The sequence below is a fragment of the Gavialis gangeticus genome, unplaced genomic scaffold, assembly GCF_001723915.1.
Source record: "Gavialis gangeticus isolate Ggan-Ray unplaced genomic scaffold, GavGan_comp1, whole genome shotgun sequence".
Classification (NCBI taxonomy): domain Eukaryota; kingdom Metazoa; phylum Chordata; order Crocodylia; family Gavialidae; genus Gavialis; species Gavialis gangeticus.
This window is the reverse complement of record NW_017728992.1, coordinates 86,401,123-86,411,717: the sequence shown is the minus strand read 5'-3', so window position 1 is coordinate 86,411,717 and position 10,595 is coordinate 86,401,123. Positions and strand designations below refer to the sequence as shown.

Genomic DNA, 10,595 nt, shown 5'->3' with positions numbered 1-10,595 from the left:
CAGCACTGATTACCACTCCTGCCAAACTTCTGGACCTGTGGGAAACCCGAGGGCCAGAGGACACTCCTCCACAGGCCGGATCTTGCCAGTGAGCTGGAGGTTGAGCACTACTGGAATATTTCAGGGGGGGGGGGGGAGAAGGTTTTCAGTAACAGAAATACTCCCTTTTTCTGATAAACCTGCAGTCTGGTGTGAGGGACAAATAGACACATGGGCTCCCCAAAGCCTCAAAAGTTGGGACCTTCAATTGTTCAGGTCCATCAAATAAGCTCCAGTGCATTGCCAAGTCTTGGAACCTGGCTCAACAGTGCCTGAACAAAAGCAGATTACACCTTTCATACACCAGTACTGACGGGTAGCAACCAGAGCGTAGAGGATGACAGAAGACTTCCCATGCGGAAGGGAAGGCTCTTGTTGGCGTTCTTACTGCAGCTCCAGGACAAGCTCTGCATAATCTCCAGAAAAGTGTTTTTTGTCATCATGAAGTTCTGCCACCACCACAGGCCAAGGATAACATCACTATGCTTTCCTTTCCCATCAGCCAGTTTGAACTGGCACAGCCCAGAAATGATATTCTACTGAAGCCAGGAAAATGCCTTGAATGAGTGAAATGCTGAGTTTTATCCTCCTCCATATGCACTACTGCAGCACTGTGATAGCTGTTTCCCAAAACTATCCAAAGCTGGTGGCATGACTGGTACACACAGAATACTCTGCATTGTAATGATGTATCCTAGAACAGTAGTTCCCAACCTTTTTAGACCACAGACCAGAAGTGACCACGGATCGGCAAACACCCCCTTTCTTACACTCAGTATAAAAAAAGGTTGGCTTCCGGTCTGCAGCAGGCCAGTCACTTCCAGACTTCCGGTCCAGCAGCCAATCCTCCTTCTCTGGTACTGGGCCACAGCCCAGGGGTTGGGAACCTCTGTCCTAGAAGAGTTCCAGCAGACATCCCACAATGCACTATAAGAAAGGCTCTCTAAACTTCAAGAACTAACAACAGAATACAGCACTGAGGGATACCTGCCAAAAGTACTGTGCAACTGTTACAAGAAAGAGAACCCCCCAGAGAGATAATGGCCATCCCTGGGGCAGGACCCTGTTACAAGAGGATTGTCTTAAATCTTGGATTTGGTTAAATACAGTGCTCTTTACTGCCTTCTGTTGTGGCTATCACAATAGTTTTTCAAGAAGGGAACCCACAAGGAAGAAATACAACACTTTTATCCTGGCCCCGTCCTTTGGTTTTTACTGAAAACAACTGTTCCTCCCCTGCTCCCCACTTTCCTTGGTTTCTCCCTATATTTGGCAAAATAAGGAAGAGTATCAGATAAACTGGACCAGCATGCAGATTCAGGAAGATAACAAAGCATCAGTTAATTTTCAATGGATGCAACTATAATAGCTAAAACTGAATTTTATTTAAATTGCCTATTAACTGCATAGATTTGATCACATCCTCAGGAGAGGTGATGGCAAGCAGGAAAGAATATTAAAACCTAAATTCACCAATCCCACCTTTCTTTAAACAAAAGGAGAAAAGGGCAAAGTGATGTGGATAGGACTTACAGACATTAAAACTTTGGCAACTTTTAAATATATGACATGTCATAACTTAACCAGCAGCCATGCAAAGAATAAAGCAGGATGGTGTGTTCTTTTTTGGGAAAAAGAAACTCATCACCCAAGTTGCATACACAAGCTGAGCATTGTATGCTTGTCCTACGAGAGTGATCCTGTACCAAAAGTTCACTGTGCCACTGTAAAATCTTGTGACCAAACCACTGTATCCTCAAAGCATGTTTCTTTCCAGGAGGTGAGATCGGAAAAAAAAAGGCAAGTTCTTCTGTGCAGAATCGGTCTGCTCCAGATAACAGATACCATTCAGGGAAGAAGGTAAAAAATGTTTTCTAAACCTGAATAACTGAGAAATCTACTTCTTACATCTATAAATCTTAATTCAAAACAGTCAGCTTACTTATATGTCTTGCTGTCAGTATGTGCCAGTCAAACAGCTAAAAGGTTTCAGGATTTTTTTCCATATCGTCCATTTTCAGATGTGTATAAAACTGGTGGAAGTTTATATTTAAATAAAATATTCCAGAAACTCTGTCATCTTTTATAATTTGCCCTCAAGCATCTGATTGTATGAACCAAGTTCTGTTGCTTTTTCTGACAGTCTTAAAGGCTACAAAAGCTTTACAGAATTGGATGGGATTACTTCTGAGAGCTGGAGATCACTACAGCTCTGTCCCTTCTGTATATATTTGTTTATATAACAACTGTTCCTCGTGGCCAAGGTCAGTCGTTGGGCAAGATCAAATGGCAGAACTATGGAATGACAAGTACATGGACCAAGTAGCATTTTCCCTTCTGAGGCTGGACTAAATGCATAGGATCTCAAGCACTTAACAATACTAGTTTGCTTTAGCTTTACAAAAAAGTGTCAGTTCTGGACAGTTCATTCTGTAAAAATCTGAACTGAGTTCTAGTGTTGGGTTGTGTCTTGGCTATAAGAGTTAAGGATAGTGAAATCAGAAGAATGAAGGAAAAAGCTGGGGATGGGAGATTCAGGGAAAGGGAAGGAAAGAGGAACTGTAGAGTGCATTTCCAGACAGTATCAGCATTGCAGCAGCCTCTAAAGGCCCAAACAAGGTCAAGCCCCATTTACAAGGCACTATTACTCACACATAGAAAGAGCCAATGAATTACTTTCAGTCTAAACAACAGAAAAAAGAAGACATTTTATCAATATCACCTGATGAAAGTCTGAGGCTGACACATACTGGAAGCCTGACTGACTCAATTCAGAACACAAAGGCAGCACTGGAGAGCAACAGAGATGTACAGAAATAATATCAAGATCAATGAAGCCAGGAAAATGCCATCATGGTGAACTATGAAAATTCTAGTTTAATACTTTCTTGACTGGTTCAACCACTTTAGGTGAATAATAGCCCTAGAACTTTTGTGAAGTACAATACACATTTCAAGGGGTATGTCTACACGTGCACATGAATGCGACGAATAAGCTGTCGCTTATCATGCCAGAGTTTATTGACCCCAGGCACCGTATTCGTGTGTGTGCTCAGAACTGCAGCATGTTGAGCTGGGTTGGAACAGCCTGCCAGCCCGGGGCTCCCCTGACCTGATTCAACATGCTGCAGAGGTGCTGGCTGGAGCATGAGGGTGCTCCAGGGTGGGGCTAGCCAGCAGGCAGCCCCCACACTGAAGTACCCTTGTGCCTTAGCCAGCCCCATCAGTGTCTACATGTGTGCTGCTGCGGAATTTATTAATTTACTCCAGCCTAACAGCTCTGCATGTGCAGATGCCAAGAGATCAGGGTGGATCAAAATCAATGATTAAAAATAAAAAAGAAATAAAAAAAATCCGATTTTTTAAATTTAAATTGGATTTTTTTTTAAATCATCAATAAAATACTAAATTTCTCTAGTTTAAAAAATAACAGTTGCAATTAAATCTCATCACAAACTTGTTAAACCTACACTTAGTCTCATAAAAATGAATTAACGGCTCTGTCACACATGCACACGTTGAGTTATCTATCAGTCAAACATGGGCATTCATTTCAGTTTTTCATCTCGTGAAAATGGCTATAGTCTGTCTGTCCAGCCTAACAACCAGCTCTTGCTTCTTGAAAATTCTGGGATTTCAGATTTCAGTTTCTGTTTTTCAGCAGACTAAAGTCACATGTGCAAAGACACAGGCTGGATAGGATTGTTGTTGTTCTGTGCTTGTGTGATGGTGGAGCTGGACCAAGCAAGGCAGAGGAGTTGGTTAAGACACTGTCACAAAGACAGACAGACAATATAGGAAAGGACAGAGGCAGAGTAGAAAGGAACAGTGGAGTGGACTGGAAAGAAAAAGGGAAGACATTATTCAGTAGTACACACAGCTTCCTGTATTCCCCTACACTTTTGCCACAGAAAAACTGTCATGGCTTCTGGGTGCAAGGGAGACCTTACCTGGGAATATTTTGAAGAATGAATAAATGAATGGGAATTCTGGGAATATTGTGAATGCATGAATAAAATTACAGTGGGAGTAGGGACAGCGTACTTTTAGTGTTGTGATGACTTGTCTGTTAGAGTTAATAAAATTTGAAAATTAAAGAAAAAAGAGTTTAAGGACAGAAGTTGTAAAATGCTATATCGAGTTGTAAATTAACATGTTTTAGTGATCAGATTTGCACCATTGTTTAAGAAATATGTTAAGTACCAGTGGGAAACTTGATTTAAGTCAGGGTTTTCTCTTGGTGATTTAAATAACGATTTAAATCAATCCACCCTGCAAGAAATATACTGTGGAGCTAATCAGTTTACTCCACAGTAAGCATCTCATGTAGATATGCCCAAGCAGACTTATTAAGCTTGATCCAACGGGTGCGAGAACAAAGAGAAAGGACTAACCTTTGTAACAGTTCCCCTCATTGTTAATCTTTCCCCTCCACTACATCCTAGTAAGAGTTTAGTACCCGAAACCCGCTAGGTGTTCTTACTTCTCCCTTTCTTTGTAATAGGAACATAATTTGGATTCAAAATAAGTTTCAAATACATGAAAACTATTAATACTATGTTTCTTTTTCCAATCAATAGAAATGCTGCCAAACAATTACTTATAAATCTAAGCTTTAAATTTTTGAACAGTTCATAACAGGCATGCCACAAGTTAGCCCCATATTGTCCTCAAGTGCCACTCTGATCCCTTTTCTTTACCTGGTCTGCTGCTCAGGTTTCTGCTACCTGCACAAGCTGTTGCTCTGCTTTCTGCCCTGTACTCCCTGCATACTCTGACGCTCTGCTTTCTATTCCCTACCCTATCAGCCACTGTGCTGCCTGTCCCCTCCCCAATCTGCCACATGCCACACACAGGATACCAATACCACTTGTGGCCACCCCTGCCTTAGATCATGGTCTCACTCATGTTGACTTTTCCCGTGGAGTTCCTTGAAAAGGGGATCTATTACCTGAAAAAAACCTGCAAGTTCCTGATTATTTGCTTTTTCTGTTATGAAATATTGAAGATGAACTCAGGTCTCCTGGAGAACTCCTACTGGAGTGTCCACACAGTATAATTTAGTTTTACTAGATTTACTTACTCCTTTAAGTAAAGTCACTCAGTATTAAGTTGTATAAGTCACTGGTAGAAGCAAGCTGAACCTTCTCATCAGACTGTTTCAGTTTTGATCAACTTAATACAAATATTACATACGCAGCCAATGATTTATTGCATTTTTAAGTTTGCCTTCTTTGCTTCACTTCCTGACTGTTCTGAGGGGTAATGTGAACCACCAGGACACTGTTTAAAAAGGCAAAATTCTATGCAAATGCTCAAAAAGTTTAAGTAGTAAATTGAAGCCCATTATTTAATACAAGATCTTAAGGAAGTCCACGTCTTAGAAACACAAAATTTAATTTCCACGTGACATACTGCAGAAATAAACAAAGCCACGTCAATATATCTGGAAAAGAAAGGGACTCAAAATTGCACAGGTCCTTTCTAGAAAAAAACAATCTGTTCTTACTTTTTGCCACAGTCCATCAGATAGATTTCTAGAGGGCAACAGTAATTACTACAGTAATCCACCCCTCAGGCACCTTACTTTTGTCTGAATTTGCCTTCTCAGACTAGGCTACCCATGCCTATCTCCCAGGATCTACTTACTGCCATCATCAACAGAGATTTCTTCAGGCAGTGGTTTTCAACCAGTGCTCTGCAGACTATGTCTAAGGGGTCCATGAAAGATGACTATAATCAATCAAAAGTGTATGAACACCCGTGCTTACAATTCAAAGGATTCCACACCTCCATTTGAAATTTCCAAAGGGGTACTCACTTCCATTAAAAAATTTTTAGCGGTTCACAAATGAAAAAGGTTGAAAACCACTGTCTTAAGGCAGCGTTTCCTAAACTGTGGGGAGTGGGTGAACCACAGAAGCAATCTGCAGTTCCACTACAGTAAAGTTGGACATTCCTGCACTGATGCTATTTCCCCTCATTTGGGGGGTGGGGGGGTGGAGGGAGCACGAGTGCTCAACTTTCCTTCAGTGGGGCATAAACCCACAAGGTCTGCAAAACTCCATCCTCAGTATTTTCCTTGAAGAACTAATTTTGGTAAACAATTTGGAGAAATTCTTTAACACTCAGGAATTTTCTTACTGCATAGAAAACTTATGGCTTTGGTAAGTAATGACTTCAGCTGGGAAGTTCTTAGTAAATAGGATATTTGGACTTGTAGGACATGCAATATTTATCTGCTCCTTTCCAAATTCATTTTTCTCATTCACAGCAAGTGAAGCCTACTGAAAGCACCTCAAGCCTGAATGCAGTTGCTCATTATGTTATTTTTTTTCGCTTAGCTGGAAACCAACTTCAGCAGCATGTCAAAGGATGCAAGCCACCCTGTCAATCAGAGTTTCTCTCTTAGAAAAGCTCTGGTGCCGAGGACCTGGCTGAACTGAAGATGATCAAAATACTCTGTTTCGAGAATAATACCTTGGTCTCTTAGAGACTGCATTTGGTCAAGTGGGAGAAGTGTGTAACTTTCTTTGTAGTTATTAGTAAGTTGTGTAAAATTCAAATTAGGGGTGTATCGATAAAGATTTTCTTGGCCGATATAGATAGCCAATTATTAACCAAACCGTATTGGCCAATGCCGATCCAATAATCGATATTTAGAAGTAACGAAAGGCACTTTAAAACACTGACATATATAAACCTTTTCTTTTTGGCACGCGCCAGCAGCCTATGTCTCGTGCATTACCGTCCCTGCTCTTAAAAATTGTGGTGGGGATGCCTGAACTAAAGCTTGTCAAATAAGCTTTAGTTCAAGCACCCCTGCCACCATTTTTAAGTGCAGGGATGCTGATACATGAGACACTGTGGCACTTTAATTACAGCAACTGTTGGAGCGTGTAACAGTGCCTGTGCCAGTTGCAGCATGTGGGGCTAGCCTAGCAATGCCCGTGACTGGCTGTGCAGAGCCCTTCAGTTCCTGATCTTCTGCATGATGCCCTTGAACCCTAGCCTGCAGGCAGCTGCCTGACCCTGCCCACCAGGGCTGAGGGGGAAGGTGTGAGCCTTCCTGGCTGCCCAGTGCCGGGGAGTCTCTGGGCCAGGCTCCCTGGCTCTCTTCCCTCTGCCCAGGGTAGGGCCATGGGACCATTTCAGGCCTGGGGCCACTCCTCCCCTGTAGCTAGGCTCCAGGTCCTGAGAGCTGGATTCCAGCAGGGTATGGACCTCTTCCCCTCCTGGTCCTCCAGCTGCCAGGGGCAGGACAATCCCCCGTGCCCTACAGGGGAGGCTGAACAGACCCTGCCTTGGGAAGGTCAGGATCTGGGTGGGCAGAGTTGTCAAGGGAGGACCTTGCTGCATGCAGCAGGGGTGGGGAGAGCAGCTGCCTCAGCCCCTGCCAGGCTCTGTCTCCAGCTCTGGGGCACAGACCCCTGGGCACTGTGGGCTGAAGTATGCTGGGCTCCACCCACCCCTCCCTGCCCTAATCATGTCTCTGTAGCACTTGCTGCCTTTTACAGCACCCACCCCAGCCCTAGCCTGCAGTCCACATGACTCCAGCACTTGGGATACTGCACCAGCTACTCTGCTCTGCTCCGCTCCAGTCCAGCAAGGGGATGTCAGCGAGGATGGAAAATGGATTGGGTCCTCTGTGATCAAGGCCACCCCAGCTTGCAGGATGTGACCCAGGTATCTAGGGTCCCGGCCAGAAGGCATAATTCTTGGTAAACATTATCGGCTACAATGGCCAAATAAAGCCGATAATGTCATTTCCCTTTTATCAGTGCTTATCCAATAGGCAACCAATATATCAGTGCGCCTCTAGTTCAAAAAAATGTGGATTTTTGCTTTAGGCTTCTCTAATCCTTGTATGTGTCCCCAAAGGTTCTTCTATCAGAAAAATAATGAGAATGGAAGGTATAGGATTTATTTTGTTTGCTTTCCCTAGCAAGGGTATAGTGATACAAAATGAAGCTGTAACAAAGCAAGTTGCTGATGGCTTTTCCTTAACAGGTTTCTTAACCCTGTGAACATATGTGGCTACTTCTCATGTAGTTTGCTTTTTGCATTCAACTTGCTCTAACTGGTGTAGTCCCTGGCAACCCTACCAAGAGCACTTGTTTCTTTACTTAATATGTTGAAGAACTTCCCCTAACTTGTTCAGTTTCCTACAGAGCTAGCTGTAAACATGTAATGTAGCATTAGTAACCCTATATAGAGTCTAATTTGGTCTCTACAGATCTCCATTCTGGCTCCGTTTTAACTTTTGTTGGAACTGCAGCCATCGGAGTCTCAGCATAAATTTTTAATATGAGGTTCTGATCATTTAGATTTGTGTTTGCCAGCTTCCATAGCTTTTTCCTTATTCCCTTATTAAAATGCATTAAAATCCTTAACTCTGCTTATGTCAAATTTGGTTTGACTACTCTTTTCACTTTTGTCTCTCCCTTACTGAATCAGCATTATGTAATAGTCTCCTATATGCTGTCACCATACAAATCATATTGCTTTCCCTTTATGGTTCCCTGCATTCTCACTTGTGCTTGAGAAGAGTAAAGTTGGGTAAAGCTGAAGCTGTATTCATCAATCTGTCTCTCTTATGCCAGTAACTGTGCTGCAGTTTATTTTGTTAACGTTTAGTACCTATGGTATACAGCAAGACTGAACTGCAGTAATGAAACTTGGAACTGTTTTCCCTGTCTCTTAGCACCTCTCATGCTAGTTGTTTCATATATAATGTTCTGTCTGCCTAGGAAATGGCCAAAAGCCCCTTTCAATTTACTGAATTTTTCTTTTCCACCTCAGTGAAGTGGAACACAAGACAGCACTAAAATCACCCATAATAATATAACAGCATTTACCTGTACTTTCCCTATTATACCAGAAGCCATCAGTACTGCCCAAATCTATGGATCCAGGGAAAACAGTTGCATGACTTACCATCAACTTTTCTTAGCATAATCCATACTGTGGATTCCAATGCTGCACACCAAGACCTTTCTGATGCAGTTTTCACAGGTCTCCCTGTGGACTTCTCACTTTCCCCTATGTGTTATACCCTGTGGCAGTCTGACGATGTCCAATTAGTGTACAAGGTGCAAATCTACCCTGTCTTCTCCTTAAAGATAGCCATGGTTTATGCTGCAAGGAGAGAACTTTCCTTCTTGCAAGCTTCCCCACCTTTTCCCTGCAAAACATGCTGGTCCTTTCCAATAACTGTGGAGGTCCAGGAATGCTTTAACTGCAGCACAAACTGGGCTGACACTGATTTTTGCCATATGGGAGCCCATTTTGATTCTCTTTCCCTTCTTGGAATCCAAAACATTTTGATTAAAAGCTGAGCTGGAGGCTGTTAGGAGAAAGAAAATGAAGCAACTCACTAATGAGAAGATCCATGCATCTGATCTTTGAAAAATGTGCAGAAAACAGGGGGTCCTTTGTTCTATCACTTTGCACCCCGAGAAGGAAAAGAAACCTAAAAATGAAATGTTCACTTCTTGCTGTGAACAAGCTGCTGGATTAGAATTAAATCTGTCCCTGCAACCTCAAGCACTCCTCGTACAGGTGGCATTATGCTGGTAATAAAAGCACATAGACCACGACTTTTACTGTCATAATTACATCAGAAAAAACAGTTATCCCCATAAAAATGTTAATAATTCATGCATACCAGGCCTGAGCATTAAGGAAGTCTCTCTCTCAAGGACAAGCCCAGAAAGCAAGCCAAGAAGATGACTCCTACCCAAACAGGCTGGCTCACACGTTATTTAGCTAGCTAGATTCCTGCCCCCCCCCACCTTTTTGAGGTTTCCACCTTGTACTGGAGGAAGAATTAAGTCTCTGGTTCTCCAGTGAGCCAAAACAAGAGCATGTGGCACTTGTTAAAGCAGTGGTGGGCAACCTGCAGCCTATGTGGTACAGAGCAGATCAACAGCAGGAAGCAACACAGTGGCAGAGGGCAGGAAAGCAGAAGGCAGAAAGACAGTAGGAGGGAACACAGGGAAGGAAACAGAAAGCAGAGCAGACTAGGTAGCAGTGGCATCCAGCAGGGTGCAGGGCTAGCTTGCAGCATGCCTTTCATAAAGGTTACCCCCACCTTGTTAAGAGTATTACCAGTCATCAGTATTACCAATAAAACAATGCAGGAGGGGAGAAAGGAGAGCTCAGGGGAATAGTATAAGGGAGGAGAAGGATTTCATGAAAGGATGCAAGGATAAGGGATATTTTCACTGCAATTAACTCTGGCCACTAGTATTTAGGTCTGGGTACCCAGGTTAACCAGGCACAGGTGAGAACAGCCCCACCACGAAGACATATAAGGTTTTTACTTGCTTTATGCTGTACATGCGTTCCTGGAAAACACAAATAACTTGAATTCGTATAAAGGGAATCAATGCAACAAATAGGGATACATTTCAAGAACTCAACTATACTGACCCCCAGACCCATTTCTACCACTTTTACAAGACAATTTTGGTATTCACCAACAGCAGACAGTACACACAGCACAGAGCACTATCATAATAGGGATGGCAACTACAGAAACACGTGTTGCAGAT

The 10,595-nt window shown here is 42.8% G+C and overlaps 1 protein-coding gene across 3 annotated transcripts in view; it reads right to left on the bottom strand.

The window, feature by feature from the left end:
• The window catches only part of FAM210A (family with sequence similarity 210 member A), a 46,362-nt gene that overhangs the window by 29,226 nt on the left and 6,541 nt on the right, over positions 1–10,595 (bottom strand). Inside the window, exon 1 of one of the 3 annotated variants that reach the window (XM_019524872.1) lies at positions 9,417–9,440. The exons of the other annotated variants lie outside the window; for them this stretch is intronic. The gene's annotated coding sequence lies outside the window, so the exon portion shown is untranslated. Of the gene's footprint in view, positions 1–9,416; positions 9,441–10,595 lie in introns of those variants that run through there. 3 annotated transcript variants of the gene reach the window in all.